The following is a 20,911-nucleotide window of genomic DNA, read 5'->3' as shown; positions in this document are numbered from 1 at the left end:
GCCAAACAGCTAACCGAGGTCCCGGGGCTCCGCGGGGCAGAATTTTGTTTTTGCTCTTTTTACCCCTACGATCTGTGGGCAAACTCATGGGCCAGCCAACTCCTGTTTGCTGGCAGACTGTTTCCACAGCCTTCCCTCTATGCAGCTCCTACTGGATGCCCCTTCTAAAGTCCCAGTTTCTGAGTTTCGGAAACCTTTCCTACGGCGATCCTTGCTCCTCTGAGAGCAGTGAGTCCCACTGTGGCTGATCTTGGCTTCCCACCCTCTTCCGCCACCCGTGCCAGTAATTTCCCTGGGTTAACTCTCTGTGTTAAGAAGCCCTCTAGGTCTGCCTCTTCGCCAGCTGATAAAGTTCTTAAATACCAGCAAACGCTTTTATAGCATTGGTAGCGCTTTACACTGTTAATTAATTGAATCCCGTGACTTTCCTGTGAAGTGGGCGCCATGACCATCCCCATTTCACAGATGCGGAGAACAAGCAGTAGAGAGGTCCCAAGGGAGATCAGTGATGGAGCTGGGATTCAGAGATCGAAGACTGAACTCAAACTGAAAACACAAGCAGGGAAGCATCCACACACATGCGCAAACCAGCAAACCAAATGCCTTGATTCACAGAACTTTGAAGGCATGAACCCATGAGGGATATGGCTCTGAAATAGAAACTCCTGGGCCGACAGAGTTAGCATCGCCCGAGAACTTCTTAGAAGTGTGCATCTTAAGGCTTCACCCCTGACCTACAAAATCGGAAATGGGGAGGGGGGAAGCACCCTGTGTTTTAACACCCACCCCTCGCCGGTGATTCGATGCTTAGTGAAGTGTGGGAACCACTGCTTTAGAACATGGCTCCATCCCTGGATGTTGAGGTCCTAGAAGGTTCTCCAGCTACTGTGCTCAACTTCCCCAAAACCAAGCTTATTTGCCATACATCATGGCTCCTTTAAGGAGGACTCTGCATGTCCCTGCATCTTGGGGAAGACAGTATGGTGGCCAGACTCATGATGTCCCCATCCTAACCCTGCGGACCCGGGAATAGTTCACATTACATGGCCAGGAGGGATACAGGTTGCCAAATCACTTGCTTTAAAATAAAAAGATCATCATGGACTATTCCCGTGGGTCCAATGTAATTATAAGTGTCCTTAAATGAGGAAGAGGGAAGCTGATGAGTCAGAACTAGAGGGATCTGTGGGGCGCCTGAGTGGCTAGTCAGATAAGTATCCGACTTCGGCTCATGATCTCATGATCTCACAGTGCATGAGTTCAAGTCCCACGTCGGTGATCTCACGGTGCATGAGTTCAAGCCCCACGTCGGGCTCTGTGCTGACAGCTCAGAGCCTGGATCTGCTTCCAATTCTGTGTTTCCCTCTCTCTCTGCCGCTCCCTTGCTCATGCTCTCTCTCTCTCAGTCTCTCTCTCTCTCAAAAATAAATAAACATTAAAAAACAAAACAAAACAAAACCCCCAGAACTAGAGGGATCTGTGGCTTTGAACATGGAGGAAAGGGAGACGAACCAAGGAAAGCAAGCAATCTCTAGATACTAAAAAAGGCCAGGAAACACATTTGCCCTCAAAGCCTCTAGAAAAAACACATCCCTGCAAACACCTTAGTTTTGGTCCAGTGAAATTTGTTTTGGATTTCTGACTGCCAGATCTGTAAGCTAACAGGGGTGCCTGGGTAGCTCAGTTGGTTAAGCGTCCAACTCTTGGTTTTGGCTCAGGCCATGATCACGCGGTTTGTGAGTTCAAGCCCCACATCAGGCTCTGCATTGGCAGTGTGGAGCCTGCTCTGGATTCTCTCTCTCTCTGCCCCTCCCTCCCTCTCTCGCTCTCAAAATAAATACATTAACTTAAAAAAAAAAGAATTGTAAGATAATAAATTGGTGTTGTTTTCGGCTGGCAAGTTGGTGGCGACTTGTTACAGCAGCCACTGGAAGCAAATACAGACTGCATGCAAACATCCCAGGGCATATTTGACATGAGCAGCTGTAGTCCTGACCACGCTTCTCAACTCATCTCTCTCCCCACATCCCCTCCCAGACTTGGCTTCATTTTTTATACTTCCATATCATGGTCAACTTTCCATGCCTTCTCCTTGTCAAAACCCTGTAATCGTTGCATCTTCTGGAACTCCAACTCTCGTTGTCTCCCCTCCAACGACAGCCTTCTCTTGGGACATTCCTCATCTGGCGCTGCATGCGGACAGGAAGCCTTGGTGTCTCTGAAGGCCCCTCGAGCAGAGACTGAGTTTTCTTTCACAGCCTAAAGACCTCAGGGTCGGGAAACGGTTCCGATGTCCACCATTGCTGATCCACCATTGCCAACTCCAGCCCATTTCTACCCCCTTCCTGCAAAAACCTTCCCTTATTTAAAGCTCATACTACTCTTAGCTCTATCGCCCTCTCCCCCATGTCCTTCCTGCCGTCAATCAGCTTGCCAGTCCCTCCCCACCATTTACTGAAGATGGTATGTCTTGCACTTTTCCCGTCTACCGACACCCCAGCGACACCCTTGAGGACTGGTGCGTCCATGCCAATGACTCGAGCAGCACGTCCAGTGATATCTTCCAACTGCACATCATCTACTCGCTTCCATGGTGAGTAGACCTTGTCACCTCCAGCAACCACATCTCCCTCAGAACTCACTTTAAGAGCTCAACCCCGGTGTCTTTTACTCCAGTTCCCCCCGATGCTATGAGCCTTTGATTTCACTGTGCCTTGCAAACCCTGTCCTCATTTTGCTAACTAGCTACAAACCCATGACTCGTGAGTTTAATCACTTCCTTGCAAATGTCCTCAGTCCCTCGATCCCTCTCTGCCACCTGTCCCAGATGCCACTGTCTTGCTCACCTGGTAAACTGCAGTCCTGGATGGACCCCCCGTATCCGCTTCCTCCTTCTTGTCACAGGAACAGCTGAGCCCTGTGTAGAAAATCACACATCCAGGTTAACTGTTTTGCTTTAAAAATCACGGCCGTTATCCCCATGCAAGCCCTTCATTCTGCCTGATGCATCTGTTGCCCTTCATTACTCACTCCCCTCCTCCCCACACTGTCAGGACTATTCCCTGGTTTCCTTTTTGCTCAGATCTTCCCCACTCTCCCCTCCCACACACTTAGTGGGTGTTCTCCTTTGTGCATGCTGGGGAAAGGTAAGCCATCCTGTGGAGATGCTGTCGGCTTCTCATCAGCAGATCCATAAGCCTTCATTCATCATTACCCTTCTACACCTTTCCCCTCCTGTAAGGAAGAGAGCGCTTTGCTCCAAACCCAAATGAAATACTTCCCCTGCTCTCCCCAGTGCCTTTGCTACCCAAAGAACATGCTACTTTGGTTTTTCTTTTCCTCTCCCTCATCATAGATCTTTCTGGAGGGACCTTGAGAGCTTTAAAGGCTTCTATCAGAAATGAAATTTTTAAAAAAGCCTAAAATCAATTACCTACAATTTCAGTTTCAGAGGTGAGATAAAAACCAGGAAAATTGACGGAAAATAAGTGGGAGAAAGAAATCGCTGAGATAAGAGCTGAAGTCACTGGAGTTGAAAACCATCCACAAAGCTAAAAGTTAGTTCTTCTGATCAGAAAATCAGCGGAACTAGCAAGCGCCAGGCAAGACAGCTTAAGATAAACGGGGAGAGACCACAAATGATCAGTGTCAGAAATGAAAGAGGGATTATCATTACAGATTGCACAATTATCAAAACAATTAAAAGAGAATGCTAAGAATACCCTTACGTGAACAGGAATGGGCAATGCAAATGAAATGCAGTCCCCTGAAAAACTTCGATGATCAAAACCGACACAAAAAGACCCTCATACTTATTGAAATGTTACACTGATGATCTAACACCTTACCACAAAGAAAACGTTGGGCCGAAGTGGTAATGTCACTGGACAATGTCATTTAAATGTTCGAGGAAGAAATCACAGAATTTACACAACCTATTTCAGAAAGTACAGGAAGAATGAGCTACTGATGGAAACAACAGAAGAGCAAAGTGAGCCAGACACAAAAAGGTACGGCTTTACAATTCCATTTAGATGACGCTCTAGAATAGGGCGCCTGGGTGGCTCAGTTGCCTGAGCGTCTGACTTTGACTCAGGTCATGATCTTTTTTTTTTGTTTTTTAAATGTTTTATTTATTTCTAGGAGAGAGAGAGAGAGAGAGAGACAGTGTGAGCAGGGGAGGGTCAGAGAGAGAGGGAGTCACAGATTGAAACAGGCTCCAGGCTCTGAGCTGGCAGTCAGCACAGAGCCCGACGCGGGGCTCGAACCCACGAACCGTGAGATCATGACCTAAGCGAAAGTCGGACGCTTAACCGACTAAGCCACCCAGGCGCCCCAACTCAGGTCATGATCTTGTGGATTCGAGCCCCGCATCGGGCTCTGTGTCGTCAGCTCTGAGCCTGGAACCTGCTTCAGATTCTGTGTCTCCTCTCTATGTTCCTCCCCACTCACATCCTGTCTCTCTCTCTCTCTCTCTCAAAAGTAAACATTAAAAAAAAAATTAATTAAAAATTTTTTTAAATTAAAAAAAATTAAAAATAAATATATAAATGAAGAAGACTCTTACAAGGCATAGTTATTGTTGAAGACCTAAAAAGTTAAGGAATATCTGCACACTTGATAACTGAAAAGTTGAGTAACTTCAGATGTAACTCAGAATAGCTTTGCATCTCAGAAGGGCGGAGAAGCAAGAAAGAGGAGGATGGATTGAGATCCAGACCTGCTGCTTCCCCGCTGGTTATTCTGAGACAACGGCTGCCTCTCTCCAATCCGTCGGGTCCTGTGTAAGACACGCACCTCGTAGCGCGGCTGTGGGGTTTCTCGCGGATCCCACAAGCACTGACGGAGAGGGCTGGGCGGAGGGCGCCCTTCCAGTCCTGCGGAATAGGGACGGCAGGTAAGCAAGCCTCCACCCTTACGAGGCTCCCCTTCCGGTAGTGGTGAAGACGCAGAGAAGCAAACAAAGAAGGAAGGTCATTGCAGACAGTGACACTTTGATTCGAGAAAATGACCCTCAAAGGGGGCTAGAGGAAAAGGGATGTGTGTGCACTTTGCAAGATCTGTTGTATGGGAATTCCTCTCTGCAAAGGTCCTATGTTAACATATTTTTAATGTTATTTATTTTTGAAAGAGAGGGAGTGTGTGTGCGCGTGCTGGCACAAGTGGGGGAGGGGCCGAGAGAGAGGGAGGCACAGAATCCAAAGCAGCTCCAGGCTCCGAGCTGTCAGCACAGAGCCCGGCGAGGGGCTCGAACTCACGAACCACGAGATCATGACCTGAGCCGAAGTCAGAGGCTTAACTGACTCAACCACTCGGGCGCCCCAAAAGGAAGGTGTTAGGGAGGAGCCATCGAAATGAAGGCCTGTGTTTTACGAAACAGCAAGAAGGCCGGTGTGGCCGGAGCAGAGGCAGAGAGGGCGCCCGCAGAAAGAGAGGGGCTTGGGGCGCCTGGGTGGCTCAGTCGGTTAAGCGTCCGACTTTCGCTTAGGTCATGATCTCGCGGTTCGGGGGTTCGAGCCCCGCGTCGGGCTCTGTGCTGACTGCCAGCTCAGAGCCTGGAGCCTGTTTCAGAGTCTGTGTCTCCCTCTCTCTCTGACCCTCCCCTGCTCACGCTGTCTCTCTCTCTCTCTCTCTCTCCTAGAAATAAATAAAAATATTAAAAAAAAAAAAAAAAAAGAAAGAGAGGGGCCTGGAGAAGGAGACAGGCTCACCGCTCTGGCAGGGCCTGCATGGTATTCCCTGCACACAGAGCCCAGGGGAGGATTGAAGCAGTGGAGTTACCTGATCTGACTCATGTTTCNGGGGCTCGAACCCACGAAACGTGAGATCATGACCTGAGCGAAAGTCGGATGCCCAACTGACTAAGCCACCCGGGCGCCCCCTGACTCATGTTTTGAAGCCACTGCATGCAGAGTGGTTGTAGCAAGAGTGGAGGCAGGGAGACCAGCTGGGAGGCTGTGAACCATCAAGGGTTCAGGACAGTTCCTGGCATGAAAAAGCCCTCCCAGGGGCACCTGGGGGGCTCAGTGGGTTAAGCGTCCTACTTTGGCTCAGGTCATGNAAAATAAATAAATAAATAAATAAATAAGCATTAAAAAAGCACTCACTAAATATCGGTTATTTTGAATTGGCGATCTGCAGCCCTTCTTTTTAGAAAAAGTTATTAGTGAAGGAGAAAATTTTAAAAAAAAGAAAAAGACATTAGCAAGGAGGGACAGTGATATGCTTAAGACACCCACTGTTTGAGAAAATCGGGTCTCTCTGTTCTCTGTCGCAGAGACACCTCCTTCTGGCTCCCGCAGTGCGGAGGCTTGGGGCCGGGCCTTTTCTAGAATTTCTCCCCTGGGTGTTTCCAGGGAGGGGGTGTGGGGTCCCGGAGAGGCTCCGTGGGAGGTGGTGAGGACGGAAGCGAGCGCTCTGTGGCTCACACCTGCTTGCACTCAGCGGTGCGGCTCCTCTACTGGCTCATCCACGGGGGGCCGGGGGGCCCCAACCTCCCCGGGGTCCCCTCCACCTTCTCTGACTCCCACTCCCCCAGGAAGCTCTGGCTTCTGCAGGTGTCCAAGGCCACCACGCTCCCCGCAGCAAGGACCGCCAGGGGCTTCGGTCCCTCCTCACTTCTGCTCACTTACTCTCCTCTGCTTTACACCCATCCTTCCCTCCTGGGGGGCCTGCCTCGTGTGCACTTTGGACCCCAAGCTCCGACATTCACTGTAAAGACAGCAGGTCTGCAGTGCCCGTGTAATCGGCATCCACAATTGGATAAGGTCAAACCCCTGTATCTGATTGTATACACGTATTTAATCATGTTAATAATGACTCCTATATCGGGGCGCCTGGGTGGCTTAGTCGGTTAAGCGTCCAACTTTCGCTTAGGTCATGATCTCGCGGTTCGTGGGTTCGAGCCCCGCATCGGGCTCTGTGCTGACTGCCAGCTCAGAGCCTGGAGCCTATTTCAGTCTGTGACTCCCTCTCTCTCTGACCCTCCCCTGCTCACGCTGTCTCTCTCTCTCTCCTAGAAATAAATAAAACATTTAAAAAAAAATGACTCATATATCATATACAATTATGTATATACTTAGAGAAGAGGTAGGAAGTTAGAGTGGGAGGGTTAGAGTTGTATAGTGATACGGTGATATAGTTACAGTTCATAAATTTACATATATGTGGGGTTACACCATTATATAGTGATACAGTTACAGTTTATGAACTTACATATATAGCTATATAGTGATATAGTTACAGTTTATAAATGTACATGTATATAGGGTTATATAGTTATAGTGTAATATAATTACAGCTTATGAAACTTACATATATGATTATATCATGATATAGTTACAGTTTATAAACATATATAGGGTTAGATGGCTATATACTAATATTACAGTTTGTGAATTTACATATATATAGTTATGTAGTGACAAAGTTGCAGTTTATGAATTTATATATAGGGTTATAGAGTTATATAGTAATATAATTACAGTTTATAAATTTACACACATATATAGGGTTATATAGTTATATAATGATATAGTTACAGTTTAGGAATTTATGTATATATGCGTATATATGTTTGGATATGTATATATGTGTATATAATGTTGTGTATGTGTGTATATATACATACATACATACATACATACACATACATATATATATGTACACACATACACGTTGTGTTTCTCCAACTGACTTCACTTTGATTCACCAAGAGCAGCAGATCAAAAAGAAAAAGAAATAGAACCAAATATATCTCTGATTTACATGTGGAAATCTTCAAATGCCCAGTCGCCCGGATGGCTCAGTTGGTTAAGCGTCCGACTCTTGATCTCGGCTCAGGTCATGATCTCATGGTTCGTTGAGTTCGAGCTCTACATTGGGGTCCCCAGCTGACAGTGCAGAGCCTGCCTGGGATTCTCTCTCTCCCTGTCTCTCTGCCCCTCCCCTTCTCTCTCTCTCCCTCTCTCTCTCTCAAAATAAATAAATAAACTTAAAAAAAAGAAAATAGACCAAACAAGAAAAAATATCTCCTACAATCCAAACCAACCCCCGAGATTGACAAGGATAAAACTTGCCAATGCGCACCCTTTGCGAAAGTTCCGTGGTTCATTTTTCCGACAGCTGGCACAGTAAAGATGTAAAACCCTGAAGAGGAGGGAGGAGGTGGTTTCCATCTGTGGTCATTACCTGCTCCCGAATATTTCAACTGCGAGGACTGACTCCATGGGGCACTCAGTTTATTATAGCTTTCAAATCCAGAGAAGGGCGCAGAAAATAATGTAACACGCACCCATGTACTCACTGCTGATATTTGACAAATGTTAACATTTGCCATTTGCTTTGGAGGTTTTAAAAATAAAACTTTTCAGATACTTTAGAGTATCTGCAAATATCCCACACAATCCTGTCTCCTTATTGTTCTAATTTGAATTTCATGGTGCATGTCTAACTCAGACCACTTGCACATCTCAAACTTGAGCCCATCTTCAGGAAGCTGCCACATAGATGGCTGTTTTCGGGGGCGCCCGGCGGGGTGGCGCTCAGTCAGTTGGGTGACCGACTTCAGCTCAGGCCATGATCTCATGGTTCATGAGTTCAAGCCCCACATCGGGCTCTGTGCCGACAGCATCCTGCTTCAGATCCTCTGTCCCTGTCTCTTTGTATCCCTCCCTCGCCTGCTCTCTCTCTCAAAAATAAATATCACATTAAGTATGTTTTCAAAACATACTTTGGTTAGTAGAATTAAGCAGTGATGCCGCTCGGTCTACACCATCTCCCTGACTCCCTTCTAATGCTTGATGATACTCCACATTTTGCATGAGAGCCCAAACTAACAAGACCACACCTTCGTTCCTAGCAACCTTCCAATAAACCGTGGGCCTTGCTAGTTTCAGACAACACTTCAAATTCCTGGAAGCCATGCGTCAGGCGACCCTCAAGGCTAGTGAAGGTTCTGGTCGGCAATGCCAACGTGGTGGAGGTGGGGATCCCCACACCGCCAAGCAATTCTCGGGCACCGGCCGGATGTCCTACAATTCATCTCATTTCCAACACAGTCTACCTGGAGATGCCGTCAGATCCCACAGGTGAAGGGTTCAGTCCTACAAGACTGCCATCCCCTCCGGAGCTTCGCTGTGAGAAATAAGCCCACTGACTCAAAGGAGGGATTGGGAGACTCAGAGCACAGTGAAGTGAGGTTTTAATCAACGTTCTTGCAAGAGGAGGTGTCTGATGGACAGGCACCCTGGAGGCAGTCACAGCAGACAATTTATCTCCTGGTATGCAAGTCCCTCCCCCGGCTCCTCATTGGCTGAGTGCTGCAAAGGGTACAGCCTTACCTGGAGGTCGCCTACGCCCATATAAGGCACAAAGTAGTCTGATTGGAACAACGGTACATTCCCTGAGCTGACGCAGACTTTCCGTCCCTCCTCGCTTTGTTCTTTGGTGCGTGCTCTTTGCAAAACCCAAGAATGGAAGCCTGTGAAACAGAGAGGGGACTAAGAACCAGGAAGTGAAGTGTCTAAGGGTTTGGGACTCCATTGTGGTGGGGGTGGGGGTCGTACATATTTCCAATCGGTTGTAAACCTATTAATTAGACAGCACAGCTTTTATGTGGTATTTCTGGAACGGAATCACCTCCCTTACTTCTCACAGCACGTCACGCACTAATAGCAACCCAGGTGTCACCCGGGCTTCTGACTCACTGGCTGCACGTGGATCAGAAGTTCCCACGACCCCTTCCTTTGGTGCAGTGAGTTTCCTAGAGCAGTTTACAGAGCGCAGAGAAACATTGTACTCACTGGATCAGCGGATTATAATAACAGGATACAATTCCAGAAGAGCCAGCTGGAAGAGACGCACAGGGCAGGAGTCAGGAAGGGGCATAGGGCTTGCTAGCCCTCTCTGGGTGTGCGGCTCTCCCTAAAGCTTCCCAGGTGCACCAGCCCGGAAGTGTTCCAAACCGTAGCCTTTTGGTTTTTTCTGGAGGCTTCATGGACATAGGCATGATTGATTGACTCATTAGCCATTGGTGATTGAACTTGATCTTCAGCACCCCTTTGCTGAGGTACTGAAATTTTCAACCTTTAATCACTGGGTTGTCCCCCCCAGCCCCCAAATTTAAGTTACCTACGGGCTTTCCCAAAGTCACCCTATTAATATAACAAGAGACTCCTTTAGTGATCTGACCTCTGAAATAAGGGTTTTAGGAGCTCTGTGCTAGCCACGGGGTCAAAGACCAAATAATGTGTTTCTTAGTACAAGTCACGACCTCACACTAGTCCTTTGGGAAAGACTTCTTCGGAAAGAACAATGCAGGAAACTACTTCCCACCCAGGGGAACACCTCCTAACCTCCCCCTCATCCTGTTTCACTGAAGAAGGGGGGCCTGGGTGGGAGATGAGGTGAGAAGGTGCAGGCCGTGTATGGCTTATCCATTATCTCACACGTCTCCCTCCCCAGGGCTCTCTCCACACCCTGCCTCCTTCCTGAGACCTCCTGCTTTGCACCTCCGGGGCTGTCCCCTGCCTCTGGGGACAGCTGTGCCTGCTAGGGACTCCCGTCTCATTGTCCCTGCCAGGCCCGACTTGAGCGTGACCTTCCTGGCAATCTCTTCCGCTCCCCATCCTAGCTCTTAAATGCCCTGTCCCGGCCACAGTCCTACAGAAAACTTTATTACAAGGGGAATTTGATCTTTTTAAAAGCTTACCAGGATAGAGAGTTTCACGTTTCCATAATATAAACAACCAATAAGTGTTCTTCCGCTGTCTCTAGGAGATAATGATTCGAATGAGTCCTGATTGGGGACAACTTACTTCCTCTAAGAAACCTGAAATCAATACTTTTCCCTCTCTGGCTAGCTCAGTCGGGAGAGCATGTGACTCTTGACCTTGAGATTGTAAATTCCAGCCCCATGTTGGGTGTAGAGATTACTTAAAAATAAAATCTTTTAAATACATACAGAGATACTTTCCCCTTCCATTATGGAATGAGTAAATCATGGGAAAAAAAGACACAGCATAAGGAATAGAGTCAATGACATTGTAATAGTGATGTAATCAGACAGTTGGTAGATACACTTGTGAACATTGCATAATGCATGAACTTGTCAAATTACTACTACTACTAATTATTATTGTTACTATTATAATAATTACAGTATTATACTTAGATTATAATAGTAGTTATATATACTGTGTATAATAGTATATTATAATAGCATATATAATAGTAATTACAATAATTATGTGATATATAATTTTAATAGTAATTATATTAGTTATAATAGTAATTATAATAACAATTATAATAATTACTATTATAATCATCATTATTACTATTATGCTATTATTACTATAATAAAAGTAATCAACTAAAACTAATGTAACTCTGTGTATCAGTTTTACTCAAATTAAAGAAAAAATGCTTTCCACTTTCTGAATCTGAATCTGCTAATCCAACTGTTTTTCTTTTTCTTTTTTTTTTTAATTTTTTTAATGTTTTATTTATTTCTAGGAGAGAGAGAGAGAGAGAGAGAGACAGCGTGAGCAGGGGAGGGTCAGAGAGAGAGGGAGTCACAGACTCCGAAACAGGCTCCAGGCTCCGAGCTGGCAGTCAGCACAGAGCCCGACGCGGGGCTCGAACCCACCAATCGCAAGATCATGACCTAAGCGAAAGTCGGACGCTTAACCGACTAAGCCACCCAGGCGCCCCCCAACTGTTTTTCTTTACTTGAATGGTATCTCTTGGCCTCTCTTGTTGGGACCTTGGTTATTTTATTTTCCTATTTGTAGTGATACTTGGGACTCTCCACCTTGTGTACTCTGGCTTGTGTCTTGAGGTAGCTGTTAGAAGGCTTTCTCAGTGGATTCTGTGTCCTTTTTCTCCCAATCTCTCAGGTTTTGTAAGGTTTCCAATGGCTTCAGATCTTTTCTGTGTGATGTATGGGCGCGAGTATAAGTACGGAGCTCCTTACTTCTCCGCCATCTTGCCCCCCTCCCTATTTTTCTTTACTTGGACATTTTCTTCTCAAGGTTCGTGGGTTCGAACCCTGCGTCAGGCTCTGTGCTGACAGCTCGGAGCCTGGAGCCTGGTTCAAATTCTGTGTCTCCCTCTCTCTCTGCCCCTCCCCTGCTCGTGCTCTGTCTCTCTCTCCTCTCTCTCAAAATAAACATTTAAAATATTTTTTTAAAAAGGTGCCTGGGTGGCTCAGTCGGTTGAGCATCTGACTTCAGCTCAGGTCACGATCTCACAGTTTGTGGGTTCAAGCCCCGCATGGGGCTCTGTGCTGACAGCTCAGAGCCTGGAGCTTGCTTCGAATTCTGTCTCCCTCTCTCTCTGCCCCTTGCCCACTCATGCTTTGGCTCTGTCCCTCTCTGTCTCTCAACAATGAATAAACATTAAATATATAGATATTAATTGTACATTTTCTTAGATCAGCCTGAACAAAAAGCAAAATCCACTCTGCCTTGCTAGATGTTTTGTTGATTTGCTTCTTCCTGCCCCCAACCACCACCCCCCCCTTTTTTGGTAGCATTTGTAGGTGTCTTTGACTCTAACTCAAGCCAACACTTAACAAAAGAAAGGATGCTTAGGTTCAGGACACCCTATACTTGAGGCAAATTCATCCCTTACAGTCAGCGATTTATCAAAAGGTGGTCCCCGCTGGCAAGTGGTGTTTCTACCATCCAGCTCTCGGGGTGCTAAGCCTCGGTCAATCCAAAGAGGAACCAGAGAAACAAAGTCCTGGGGACAATGAGTGGGGAGGCAGGGACTCTTCCGGTTAAGGTGATGAACTTTCCCAATTCACCCAGGACCTCCCCGTTTTCAGTGCCGACAGCCCCGCCTCCTGGTAAACCCACCAGCCCTCAGCAAGCCAGGGAGGTGGATCGCCCTGCCCCACAAGTAAACAGGATTCTTAAGATCTGATTGGGGGTATTTGACAGAGAAAAGGAATCTTCAAACTTGGGAAGGTTTTGGATAGAGCTAGAGACGATAATGCCAAGTGCAATAAATCAGTCAGAAAAAGACAAATACCACGTGTTGGCGTTCATGTGCGGAATTTAAGAAACAAAACAAATGAGCAAAGAAAAAGGAGACCAACAAACAGAAAACAATCTCTTGAAGACGACAACTGACTGGTGGATGCCAAAGGGGAGGTGGGTGGGGAATGGGTGAAATGGATAAAGGGGAGTTTAAAAACCTGGGAAGATTTTGCAAAACCCAAAGTCTCCAGACACTGAGTAATATAATGAGAGCATCTGGACAGGGGAGCCTAAGAGATCAAGGGTGTGGGAGGAGGGAGGGGGGGTCCCATTCGGAGAATTTATGTTTAATCCAAGAACTAAGTGTTGACTCCAAGGCAGAGTAGGAGACCACCTTACAGTACCCCCACTGCCCCAAATTTTCCATTTGATGAGTGCACAGCAGAAGGGAGTACAAAAACAGAGCCCTGAGGCATGTGAGTAGAGACTTCTATTCTTTTTTTTTTATTAAAAAATGTTTTTATGTTTATTTTTGAGAGGGAGACAGAGAGTAAGCAGGGGAAGGGCAGAGAGAGGGAGACGCAGAATCCAAGCAGGCTCCAGGCTCCGAGCTGTCAGCACAGAGCCCGATGTGGGGCTCAAACTCATGAACCGTGAGATCATGATCTGAGCCGAAGTCAGAAATTTAACCAACTGAGCCATCCAACCAGCCCAAGACTTTTATTCTTGACATTGCTCCTTTAACAGTGCCTAACTCTAGGGTGATCCTGTTCTGATTCTCAGTAATCTTCCATTGTTTTTTAAAATTTATTTTTGAGAGAGAGAAAGCGTGTGCACGCATGCAAGTAGTGGAGAGGCAGAGAGAGAGAGAGACAGGGAGTCCCAAGCAGACTCCATGCTGTCAGCACAGAGCCCGATGACGGGCTCAAACTCATGAAGTATGAGTTCATGACCTGAGCCCATATCAAGAGTCAGACACTTAACTAACTAAGCCACCCAGGCGCCCCTTCCATTTTTTTTTAAACAAAAGCTCACAAATAGTTTTAATGTAATGATTTAGTATTAAATAAGTCATGTTGGGATTTTTTTTTTTTTCTGGGAGCAAGTTTCTATTTTTAAGAATCCAATTTCTTCCATTTAAAAGAATCAGTCACTGGGGCGCCTGGGTGGCTCAGTCGGTTGAGCGTCTGACTCTTGATTTGGGCTCCGGTCATGATCTCGAGGTTTGTGAGTTCGAGTCCCGCATCTGCACATCAGTGCAGAGCCTGTTTGGGATTCTGTCTCCCTCTGTTTCTCTCTCTGCCCCTCCCCTGCTTGCTCTCTATCTCCGTCTCTCAAAATAAATAAATAAATATTTTTAAAAAGTAAATAAAAGAGTCGATCAGTGTTTGCCCTTCTTGACACTCCAATTTTTTTAATTTCAGAGAAAGCATTGATTCTTCCCTAACATCTTCATTCTTTTATTTTTGAGGCTATAGTTTATAAGCCTCGAATCCTTTGGATTCACTGAGGAACACTTATACCTGTCGTGGGTTACCATGCCAGCATCGGCCCCCAAATAGTCTGATTAAAGGTGATTGAAACAAAGGGTGAATTCATTTGAATGACTTTTATATTTGGGGATACCTGTTTTTATTTTTCGGCCATCTTTAAGTATAGTCTTAGATTTGCCCCAGAAATCGGACAGAGAAGAACAAAAATGTATGAGTGAGGGAATGCAAGAAATTACTCAGATATTACTCAGATATTCAGGAAGTTAAATCTTTGTGGGTTGCTATTTACTATCATAGAATTTATTTTTTATATAGGTTATATTTTACATACCTATTTATTTTGGCTATATCTATATCAATAGATCGATCGATCGATAGATAGATGATAGATAGATATAGATATAGCAAATTCATTTAATGAGGAATTGAGTTAATCAACAGAACGTTCCCCTCTTCCCAGCCCCCTGATCTTCCACATACTGGCACAGCAGAGCAAACTGTCTGGATTTTTCAATTGGCTTTAATTTCACCACCTCCCTTAGCCCGCTTCCCTAAGAGACTCCCCGCCGACAGCGAAAGATGAAGCAGCAGCAAAGAAAGGTATTGCCTGAGAAAGCCTTTCTCCCGCTCCCACACGGTTCTACGGCTGATGCATCGTGCATTTCTCAATGAACTTAATCCAACGAAAGCTGTCAAGCATCAAATGTTTGGGCAGCTCCGTGTCTGGTACTATGAGTAAACAGCGTGGAAGAGACCAGGATCCCTACCCTGAGATCTTCCCTTCCTATGGAAACTAGGACACGTGCGCGCACTGGCAGCTTAAGATGTGGAATGGGGGTCCTTCCATAAGACGAGGGTCAAATAAAAGGAGTCGTTAATTGGCCCAGGCAATCCGGGAGCCCTTTGGAGCCACTAGGACTTGAACAGACTGGCCATAGGTCATTGGGTAGAAATGTGACGGTGGGTTAGTGCCCAGAGGACGCTAATAGGAGAGCCGGGTGTGTTGGAGAACGCTGGTGAGTTGAGGGCATTGGAGTCTCTTGTCTACACGGCTTGCAGAGTTTAGGGATGCATGGCCGGGCTGCCGTCACCAATGTCTTCCTGCAGCTGTGTCTGCAGACCGGGTAGAATTAGCTGGAAATGCAGAGTCTCAGGCCCCGGCGGCAACTTACTGAATCAGAATCTGCGTGTTAACACGGCGCCACGTGGTCTGCGTTCCCACCGCGGTTGAAACACACTTGGTCACCGCGTGCGTGGTCTGCAACCGACTTCCCTCCGGTGGTGCGGCAGGTGGCCCCGTTCCGGGCTCTCAGTCGGACCTGCCAAAATCCGCAGGCTCCTCAGGCAGGGGGTCACCGGCTGACTCCCGGCGCCTTTCTTGGGTTTGGCGGGACCTGCGCTTCCTCCGGAGGCGACCACACTACGGTTATTGGTAGCAGACCGTTGTCACCTGCGTGGCTGGTACCAATTCCCCTGCCTCTGCCCCGAGAAAAGTTGCGGAGTCTTCTCTTTGTTTGGGGCTTCATTTGGGTCACTTTCGGGAGCAGAACTCAGCCGTCCATTCGCCCCCAATCAGTGGTCTAGACTCTCTGCTGTCTCAAGCTGTCGTGGGTCAGCTTTGAGCCGTCCCCTGTGATTCTAGGTCTAGGGTCCTGTTGGGTCAGTGGGTGCCCCGCGAGGGTCTGCCCAGCAGCCTGCGCTCGAGGGAGGGAGGCTGATCGGAGGAGAGGAAACCAGATTCTTCCTGTTCTCGGCTGTCCTGCTCAGCCTTGCTACAGGGGGCTCTTTACTCTGCCCGTGGTCGCTAATTCCAGTTTCTGGCTTTCTCCCCACGCTCCCCAAACCAGCTCCGTCAGTCCCCGCACCCAGGAGGGAATGGTTTCGGCCAGTCAGTGGGCCCCAGTTCTGGGGCCCCTCGCTTGAGCTGCCGCACACCAGCACCTACCAGTCAGGCAGCATCCTCTCCTTCCAGACCGCCCCCCACCCCCGCCCCCCCCTGCAGTCCTGAAAGCCTTGGGGATCCAGGACCCGCAGCCTCTTACTTTCCCCAAGCCCGGGGTGGGGGGTGGCTGCTTCCTGTCCCACCTCACTGTTCCTCCTCTGCCATGTCAGCTCTCCAGCACCTGTTCCCCCAATTTCTTGTATGAAACCCCCCGGAATTGGTCTGTCCTTGGGGCTAAACCAAGACTGATGCAAAGAGAGAGCAAACCTTCACAGAGCTTGTCTGTTATCAGTCCGTAAAGGAAACGGGCAAGTAACGGAACAAATACAAGGTAACAAACGCTCTGCTGAAATAAACGTAGGGCACAAAAGAGACACAAAAGACCAACGCTACGCTGCACTTTAGGGGAGCCACGCACGAAGTATTTCACAGAGAAAGGAGCATCTAGCTGAGACCTATAGGTAGGTAGGAGTTAATAGGGGATGGACGGAGGGCGAAAAGCCTGGTCAAGACCCAAGCCAAGAGGAAACATAGAATGTCTGTGTCCCCTGGACTAAGGGAAATAGGGAATAGCTGAGAGCCAGGGGTAAGAAAACACCTGGTGTGATTGACAATGTTCATTATGTTGCTGGAACACACTGTGTGAGGTCAAGAGTAGTAAGAGAGCAGTTTAAAGGGTTAAGGAGATTTCAAATCAGGAATACGCTTCTTGTACACAATTTTAGGGCATCTGAGGACAATTTGGAGCCACGGACGAGTTTCAAGCAAGACAGAGACTTGATCAAATTTGCATTTTAGGAAGATGGATGAGAAGAAATCCCTGCAGTCAGGGAGACTAGATGGGAGGTGATGGGTGACTTAATGGTAGGGTGGAAGAAGACCGGTGTAGGAGACTCAATGAAGTTAGAACACAGTATTGCTTGGAAGAAGGTCAGGCAGAGAGAGAGTGAATAAGCGATTCATTCATTCAGTAAATATTTCACACGGTGAATCTAAACACACAGGCACGCACCCATCTAAGTATCCAGAGCTACAGCGTTATGCCCCTGAGCAGGTGGTATTCGCATGTTTGGCTTGTAGAACTTACTCAATGCTGCGGTGCCGCTCACTGACCCAGGAAGATCTCTGGGGTCGGATGAGATACTCTCGTATAATTTGTTTCTACCTCTGTCAGTTCCACAGCCGTGAGACTCGAGCACACCCCACAATTTGTGCTAATTCTCCGGGACGTACCCTCCACTGTTTCCAAGTTTTTTCGACCTTGAATGCTGTGTCTGTCCTCACCACGTTGAGCAAGGTAAGAATTTTCACACGTCTTTCCATAGCTTTAGAGTGAGTCCTTCTCTCAAAAGCCCTACTGGCAAGAACAACACTACTGAGGATGATGTAGGGGCGGGAGGGGGGGTCACATCACTCACGGCATGGCAAACTGTCTTAAAATCCTTGTTCGAGATTTCAGCTCTGTAAAATCCACTCTGTGATCCTGTCCTGAATGGTTCAGAATCAGGCGCAACCTCACGTTGTCTTGAATTAAATCCCCACACTTGCACACACCCAAATCTCCCCCCTTGGATGTGAGACCTTTGGACACGTGGTAGAGGAAAATAAAGATATGACCTCAGATGTCCTGGACGATCCCATTCAGATTCGAAAGGGGAGTTAGGAAGACTTCCTTAAGGCCAGCCCTTTTCAGCCACAGCAAAGGGGCAAACGTGTTGTGAAATCCCAAAATGCACGTGTGTGTGTGTGTGTGTGTGTGTGTGTGTGTGTGTTAAGGGCTAAGAACACTCTTTTTTTAAATTATTTATTTTGAGAGAGAGAGAGAACAAGAGAGTGCACGCAAGCAGGGGAAGGGCAGAGAGAGAGAGGAAGAGAGAGAGAATCCCAAGCAGGCTCCACACTGTCAATGCAGAGCCTGATTTGGGGCTTGAACCCACGAACCGTGAGATCATGACCTGAGCAGAAGTCGGAAGCTTTAACCGAGTCCCCAGCCACCCAAGAACAAACTCTTGTAGTTGAGTGCCCATGGTCGTAACATGAACGAGAGGGCTACCCCTTGGCGTCCAAGCTGTTGATGTCCGCCATGACAGGAAGCTCCATGAACTAATGCAGACGGCAGGCACAGTTTACCAGAACTATGCTAATGTCACAGTCTCGGCAGCAAACCAGATTCATTGCAGATGGTTCGAATGCAGAGACGTGTGAGCGAACCGCTGACAGAGAGGAGGGCTGGGCGCAGGGTGTAGACGAGGGAGGAGGAATTAATTACCCAGAGTCCAGCACCGGAAAGAAGCTGTGGTCACCCCCAGGGGGCTGAAGCAACTTAAAGTGGAGCAATGTTGGTGGAGCTGTGGAGGAGGGGCACCTAGTGGGGGACTATGGTCAAGGAGGGAAGTCGAAGACCAAGCATCCAGGCCGACAGGAAGAGAAGGCTGCCTCTCCTGACCTCCCTCCACCATCCAGTCTCCGGCCAATACTTCCCATTGGCGGAACCCAATCAGAAACCATCTAGAAGGACAGCCTGGGGGGTGATACCAGATCTAGAGCCAAGCAGAGACAGAGTATGGAGGAGAGGCATTAGCAGATGGAGCGTAACCACATAGGGCTGCTATCTGGTAAGAGCCCTGCTTTGGAAAAGGCAACAAACTCAGCAGCTCCAGTGTGTGGGTTGGGGACAATCTATTCCCGCAGGCACATGCCGGCAAAGACTAGTGGGCAGGAAGTCACGGCTCGGAAGGAGGACCAGGCGAGGTCCACGGTCTGACCCTGCAGAAGAACGGGCTTGTGATGGTAGGTGGCCAAGCGTCTGCCATCGCGTGTGACCCGTCTGTGCCTAGCTTTTCTTTTTGTCCTTTCCAGGATGGGCCACTACTCTGTTGGGAGGGGTGTCTCCTGGAAGGCGTCCAGCCCCGGTGGACTGCCCTCATCATTACGGTTGAGGAAAGTTGGGGAGAGCAAGGTTCACACTGAGTAGGGTTAAAAAGCTTGATGTGACATCTCGCACTGAAGGCATTCTTTACAGGTCACGTCTCTCATAGAGCCCTGTCCACATGAGCAGAAAACACAGGGAAAGAGGCTCATTTTATCTGCAGAAAAGGGATCTTGGCCCTATGGGAAAGGCCTCAGGTTTGCAGAAATAATTGGGCTGTGATTCCGCGTCTCTGTCGGTCTGTCCAAGGGAGAACGGTGTGCCACTCTGAGGAGACTAGACTCCTTTCAAGATGTCGTTTTGGGGGCACCTGGGTGGCTCAGTCGGTTAAGCCTCTGACTTGGGCTCAGGTCATGATCTTGTGGTTCATGTGATCGAGCCCCACGTCGGGCTCTGTGCTGACAGCTCAGAGCCTGGAACCTGCTTCGGATTCTGTGTCTCCCTCTCTCTCTGACCCTCCTCTGCTCACGCTGCATCTCTCTCTCTCTCTCTCTCTCTCTCTCTCTCTCAGAAACACATAAAACATTTTAAAAAATTAAAAAATAAAAATAAATAAATAAATAAAGATGTCATTTTGCACCTTCAGATCCCAGGACACAACGTGGTTTCTACCACCTTCCTTGGCCCCTCTCTGTCCATATCATCACCCTTCTTTCTCCCCTGAATTACTACCGTGGCCTCATCACCGGTCTTGATGTCTCTGGCGTCCTACTCTACCCCCTTCTCCGGGCGGCACCTGCAGAGATCACCCCCAAATGCAAGTCTCTTTGAATCAGAGCCTGGCTTCAAACCCTTCAGTGGTTGTTTACAATGGAACATTCTCATAGATTGTACCCCCCAGGCGCTGCCTACCTTTATTCTCATTATTCTGTAACATCTGCTGTCCACCTGCCTTGCACACGTGCACACAATACGCACCTGTACACACACACACACACACACACACACACACACACACACACACACAGCCAACCAGCCCAGATCATTTGTTTCTCTATTTCAGCTTGACTGGACACCCCGCGGTCGCCTTTAAGATATATGGCCCCTTGGAGTATCAGGACGCAGAGGCCCGTTTCACTCCCCTGGGCTCCCTTTATAAACATCATGGAAGAAAACTGCCTGAGATGTTTGCTACAAATGAAGTGTGTGATCTTCTCATTAGTTTCTTTCTTTCTTTTAATCATCCTAAAAGGAGTCTCATAAGTCATGCTTAGGATTTGCTGGGGATGCATCATAATGAAGCCGCTCTCCCGATTTAGGAATGCTCCTGGGATTTCTCCCATCTCCCACGGCAGGTCACAGCTGCTGTGCCCTAGATCAGATCAAGAGAGAGGCTTGGAAACTGGGGCTGCTCTGTTGATGACTTCCAGCGGGAAGGCAAGACCTCATAATGTGCTCAGGGAAATTTCCTAAGTGTTAACAGAGAACGTCAGGATACTGGACTTCTACAGACATTTTACTTGATTGTTACTGCATATGAACTCCGAAAGCCAAAGCCCTCCATTACATAAGGAGGGGGACGTCTTATTATTTTTTTAATGCTTATTTTGAGAGAGAGCAT

General features: G+C 47.7%; 1 long non-coding RNA gene across 2 annotated transcripts; it reads left to right on the top strand.

Annotated features, from left to right (window-relative positions):
* Positions 1-15,770: 15,770 nt before the first annotated feature.
* Positions 15,771-20,445, top strand: LOC144217324 (uncharacterized). 2 transcript variants are annotated; one of them, XR_013330875.1, is made up of 4 exons: positions 15,771-15,972; positions 17,596-17,718; positions 19,113-19,211; positions 20,354-20,445. It is a non-coding gene; the product is annotated as an uncharacterized LOC144217324 (long non-coding RNA). The 2 variants fall into 2 exon arrangements; XR_013330874.1 differs by lacking the exon at positions 19,113-19,211.
* Positions 20,446-20,911: the final 466 nt, after the last annotated feature.

The sequence above is a fragment of the Crocuta crocuta genome, unplaced genomic scaffold (genome assembly GCF_008692635.1).
Source record: "Crocuta crocuta isolate KB4526 unplaced genomic scaffold, BGI_CrCroc_1.0 scaffold139, whole genome shotgun sequence".
Taxonomy (NCBI): Eukaryota; Metazoa; Chordata; class Mammalia; order Carnivora; family Hyaenidae; genus Crocuta; species Crocuta crocuta.
This window is presented reverse-complemented; position numbering and strand designations above follow the sequence as displayed.